We start from the raw sequence: 6,183 nt of genomic DNA, 5'->3' as shown, positions 1-6,183 counted from the left end.
AGGCAGTCCCGGGCAGGTGCAAGCTGCCCGGGACCAGACAGGCTGTCGCCAGCGCCTGTGCGCATGCATGGGTGCTGGCGCGGGAAAAGTAACACATTGACCCGGGAATTGCCTATATAAGAGGCTGGGAGCTTTTGGGCGTTGCTGAAGCCTTCACCTGTAAGCTGAACACAGAATAAAAGAAAACCTGAGAACTACAACTGCTTCTCGTGTCTGCTTTTCGCCAAGGACTCAACAACGGAGATGTCAATATGTAATAGATTCATTTCATCTTTCACTATGTTAAGCTTTCCCATGTTCATACTTTGTATGTTCTATGTTCGCATTGTAATTCTGACCTCGCAGCTTTAGTTGTTCTGTTACACGTCTAATGACTTTTGCTCCTTCCTCCCAGGATCGTACATGCACAGTCATCATGATGACACAGTATAACAAGACTTGGGGAGAACTTATTGAGTACAGTACACAATATATTTCTACTAAATCTGGGTTTAACTTATTCATTGGACATCATCTAACTATTAAATATCTCCAGATTCAAATAGAATATTTGGGCAATATTTGTCCTTTGTATTTCATCACCCTTGTCTCTTGACTAACTGGTACTCTTGGCATTTTTTTTTTTCAGAACTAGGAGCTGACTAAGAATACACATCAGTGTCTTTCTGATGCGATGGCACAAACCTTCAAAAATAGTCTGCCAGGTTTTCTTTTTCCAATCCAAAAAAGGAAATCTCTGTACATTTTAAATTTTGATTTAAAATTGTGATGAAAGAGTCTGATATGAAGTACTCAAAGGCCTTTTCCTTAATGAGCAGATCAAGAGAAAAAATATATATAAATCCACATTAAATGTTGATATTCACTCAGGTTTGCCACTGAGGAATGTTTTTACTTATAAAACTAAATTGAAAACACTACATACATAACCAAAAATCTAATTCCACACAACTGCCTAATCACTATCTCTTCTCTATAGTGATTATGATTAGTCTTATGGTCCTTTCTCCCACTGGAAACTGTTAGTAAAAAACCAAAAATGAAACAGAACTTCCTGAAAACCAAGGCTGATTACACTTCTATTTATTCTTGCTCTATCAACTATAAAAGAATGCAACTCCCAATTGTCTCAGCAGCCTTTTCCTCTGAATGTTTTCCCTGTGAATCACTATAGTAGCACTAAGCAGATCATAAATTAGATAGATGATAGATAGACAGAGCCAGAAAATGGAAATTTGTGGAACATCATACACTACTGGTGTATGCCCTGTTACTAAACATTCTATTCTCTTGCTAATGGTCTTAAAGCTCAGTTAGAAACCCACAATGCAATGTTTCATTTCCCATCCAGAAAGATATAATGATCAATGATGTTGAATGTCATTGAAATATCTCTGATGAACTGAGCTGCAACTCATGGAAGTTTATGCCTTTTTATAAGATATATTAATCAGGAAAGATGCATCAGTCTTGTGCTGGTTCACTTCCTTCCTCTGGGACTGGTCTCAAATCAATATTGATAGAGGCGTCAGCTAAACCCTGGTAAGTGGAGTGGCTATGGATAGGAAACTCCTCTGCATCTGGGGCCTTACTATCTTTGGTCTTGTCTTGCACTGCCCTAGACAGACCGGTGTGTAATCTGGGGGTCCTCCTGGATTCATGACTCCTACTGAAGAAGGTGGCAGTTGTGGCCTTTGCTCAACTTTGGGTTATGCAACATTTACAGCCCTTCCTGAATCAAGAAGCTCTCCTTTCACTCATTCATGCCTTGGTCATCTCACAGTTGGATTATTGTGATGCATTCTACATGAGGCTACCCTAAAAGAGTATCCAAAAGCTTCAACTGGTACAAAATGCAGCAGCACAAGTATTTCTGGGCATTCTAGGAATCTAGGGTTATGCACGTAACACCTTTGCTATTCGAGCTGCACTGGGTGCCAGTTTGCTTCTAAGCTCTATTCAAGGTGCTGGTTATCACCATCTTGTCCCAATTACAGCAACCTCTCCCATCTGGTGAGACAGGGAGGACATACTTTGTGTCTCATTGGTTAAAGAATTTTGACTGGCAGGATCTAGGAAGAAGATCTTTGCCACTGTTGTACCTGCCTTTTGGAACAACTTACCCCCAGAGGAGAGAAGAGTGAGGAACTTCTGGCTTTGTAGAAAAGTGTTAAGACCTGGCTCTGCTAGTTAGCATGAGGATCGAAGAGTGCTTTGCAATCCTGGGGATGGCTGGTGGCTTGATGATGCTCCCTCCAGCTCGTTAACCTTTTAGCTTTGTTAACTTTATAACTTTGATTTTTTTAATTTTTAACTTTGTTTTTTATTTTTGTTTTGAAATGTACTTTTTAGCCACGTCTTTATATCATTTTATCATATTGTTTGCAAATTGCCCAGAGTCACTTAGGTGAGAGGGGTGGTATGGAAATGCAATAAATAAATAAACAAACAAACAAATAAACAAACAAATAAATAAAACTAAAATAACAAAAAGAAAAAATATGTGCAGAAAAGAAAAAGAAAAATAGAAAAGAAAAATAATAGAGTAAAAAAAGAAATACATGGAATTATTCCATCTTCATCACAAGTATAAACAATTTTACTTACATTTTCATCTTGAACAAATAAACCTACTTTAGTCCTTTCAAATAATGTCCTTTCTCACAAAAATCTTCTAATCTTTAACAAGACTCTTTTATAAAACCAATATAGAAAAATTATCCACATTATCCAAATTATCCTGTTGTTTATACAATTGCTTTTAATTATGAAAACAACCACAGTGGCAGTATCGTAACCAATGAGGTTTATCCAAGGCGCGATTATTGCTAATTGAAAACTTTTCCCAATACCCCACCATGACGACTTGAAATAAATTTGATTAATTATGACAAACTGTTTAGTTATAAAGACATCTTAGACAAAGAGAGAAATCTTAAGGACAGGCAAACTTTACAAGTACAAGGTATTGACTTGACATGGTGGTCCTACTTGCAAATTCAAACAAGATACGAAAAAGATATAAAATTGACAGGTTTTTAAAAAGAGCAGACCCCATTGGATAAAATTTTGTTAAAAACAGATGACAACTTAATTAGAAAACGCTATAAATTTCTTTTAAACTGGAAGATGGAAGAAGAACAAGTGAAAGAAACAATGATAGTATGGGCAAAGAACTTTGGATATTCTATAGATTTGGAAGACTGGCAAAAACTTTGGGATAAAAATATTAAGCTTACAAAAGCAGTAGTATATAAAGAAAACTTATATAAGATGCTTTATAGATGGCATATAACACCATTTCGTTTAGCGAAAATGTTTAAAAATGTTTCGGATATTTGTTGGAAATGCAAACAACAGCCAGGCACTTATTACCATGCCTGGTGGACATGCCCTATCGCTAAGAAATATTGGGCTAAGATCCATAGATGGTTGGAAAAGATGATGAAACTACAGATCGAATTTAAACCGGAATTGTTTTTGTTAGGAATATTAAGACCTAATTATGGTAAAGAGAATGATTACTTGATATTGCATGTTTTAACTGCTGCCAAGATAGTATTTGCCCAATTTTGGAAAAATGAGAATTTACCATCTGACCAGACTATTATTACCAAAATTTTAAGAGTGTGCAGAAATGGATAGACTAACATTAGAAATGAAAGAAAAAGATGATTCAATTTGTTTTAGAACTTGGGAAAAATTTTATCAATGGTTAGGGACACGTTAGAACTTGAAAGATTCAATATTTTAGAATAGATGATTGATTTCTAATCAAGTTCTAATTAACATTTTGATGATATGATTACTTTTCCTGATTTACTGACTCTCATTTGTTACTTTTGTTAGGATTTTTTTTTTGAGATTTTATCAGTAGTGTTTACTTAACAGATCAACGTATTTGTTTACTATTTTTTTTTTTTGATATGTTACAGTCTAAGCTTTGCTAAAAATAGTTGAATATGATATTCACTCATTATTATGATCCGGATGGTAGCTTGTTTGTTGAAATACTGTATGTGATTGCATCTATCCTTATTTTACCTTAATTCCTTATCTCCTTCCCCTCCCCCTTTCCTTCCACCCCTCCCTTTACCATACATGTATTGTTCCTATTTTTCCTCATCTATATAAACTTAATAAAATTTTGTTAAAAAAAAACAAAACAAAAAACAACTGTTTCTTTTTTATGTCCACCGTAGCATCTTTTTCTTTTAGCTTGTTATTTTTAAATCCACTTTAAATCTAATTCTAAATCCAGATCAGTCTCAGTCTTGCCTAATAAAACTTGTTCCTCTTCCATAACATCTTTTAGACACAATCCATCAATAGAAGCAGACATTCCTAACATTAGGTTCTGGGTCTATTGTACAAAAATATCCTTCAGTATTTCAAATGTTAAAATATTTTGCTTCATTCTCTTTTAGTAAGTTTATAACTTTATAAAATCAAAATTGCAATCATCATTTTGCTGTTAGTTTAATGAAAAGAAGGACTCATGGCAACATGACAGCAGTGTTCCAAATCTCAGGGGTTTCCACAAAGAAGAGGAAGTCAACCTATTCTCCAAAGCACTTGAAGGCAGAACAAGAAGCAATGGATGGAAACTAATCAAGAAGAGAACCAACCAAGAAATAAAGAAAAAAATTCCTGACAGCTCGAACAATTAATCAGTGGATGACTTGCCTTTAGAAGCTGTGGGTGCTCTGACACTGGAGGTTTTTAAGAAGAGATTGGATAACCATTTGTCTGAAATGGTGTGTGGTCTCCTACTTGAACAGGGGGTTGGACTAGATAGAAGATCTCCAATGTAGCTTCCAACTCTGTTATTCTGTTAATTCCAGAAAAAAATAATTTCTTAAATTTGTAGTTAAAACTCCATCATTAAGGACTGAGGGAAAAATCACACAGTTCTCTAAGACATATCAACCCAAAGGTTGCTAATAGCTGAAAAGCAGTTAACAAACAATTTCCAAATGTGATAACAAAAAAGAAGTATGCAAACCCAGGGTCCTTTTTTAAAAAAAATAGATATTTTATTAAGTTTTTATAGTTGCAAATCTTTAGTGCTTCATAAACAACATGTTGTCTGGGTCCACATATTTGACATTAATAGTAATACAACTTCCATTCCTACTCTCTACTCCATTTCTCTAACCATTTGTAAAAATTATCCCATGTTTGAAAATAACCCAGGGTCCTTAACAGTGCTGACTGTGGGTTGAACAAGATAACTATTTTTTCATCTCCCAGAGCAATAAGCCTGCTGGAGATCACTGCCTTGCAGTTCCTCATGAAGAGCAGCAGTATGGAGTACTTGTGAATGAGCTCAATCCTCTCCTAGTCCAGAAACAAATTACAAAGACCCAGTCTATCACTGACTCTTCATGCTACAATCTTCAGTTTGCCATTTCCTCCCCAGAAGTCCCCTATTTTGGCATATGTGGTGGGACTATAATTCCCAGAAATCATAGTCAGGATGGATAAAGGACATATGGACTGGGAATTCTGAATGTTCTAGTCCCACCACATCTGGAAAGCACCAGGTTGTGGTAAAATGGCTTAGCATATGCCCAATACACAATATCCAGGTTGGATCTGCTATGGTATCAAGATTCATCTTGCATTTTGGCACACATCATCATGGAAATAAGAGCCAGCTGCATTGTACCAGGTTTAAATACGCTGAATTCTCAGTAGAATTACTGAATGAGACAGGAAAAGTCTTGCTATAATCCTCCAGTTTGCTTTGTTATACTTGGATTTAAATATTTGGCTAGCTTTGAATTACTCTTTGCTTTCTTTAGCTATGTCAAGGCAACCTTGAGCTATAGTCAGTTGTATATTAGATTTTAGCTCTGGATTTATGATATCGAAGATACAAAATGGCCACTCAGCCAGGCAAAAATAGGTAGCTATAGTTCTTCAGACAAAGCCTAGCCAATAAGTAGTCTGTATTGCCTACTACATGGTAATGTAACATAACTTCTAAACTATAAAACTGATCCTATGTCTGTCTCTTGACTAGATATGCTTCTTGTAAATATTCTAGATTTTTTACCATGCCAGTTCTGGAAGAAATGTTATTTCCGTTTTATGTCCCTCAATACATCAGTTTCAGAATAATGAGACGAACATAGATTGGTTTATAGCATGTTTGATGAAAACTAGGTTTCAAACATA

At 35.5% G+C, this 6,183-nt stretch overlaps 1 non-coding gene across 1 annotated transcript; it reads left to right on the top strand.

Moving 5' to 3' along the window:
- Window positions 1-2,771: 2,771 nt before the first annotated feature.
- On the top strand, window positions 2,772-2,904 carry LOC120315446. Its single transcript, XR_005558688.1, has one exon. It is a non-coding gene; the product is annotated as a U4 spliceosomal RNA (small nuclear RNA).
- Window positions 2,905-6,183: the final 3,279 nt, after the last annotated feature.

The sequence above is a fragment of the Crotalus tigris genome, unplaced genomic scaffold, assembly GCF_016545835.1.
Source record: "Crotalus tigris isolate CLP2741 ecotype Arizona unplaced genomic scaffold, ASM1654583v1 scf7180000019121.289717, whole genome shotgun sequence".
Lineage (NCBI taxonomy): Eukaryota > Metazoa > Chordata > Lepidosauria > Squamata > Viperidae > Crotalus > Crotalus tigris.
The sequence above is the reverse complement of the archived record's forward strand: the minus strand, read 5'-3'. Positions and strand labels throughout refer to the sequence as shown.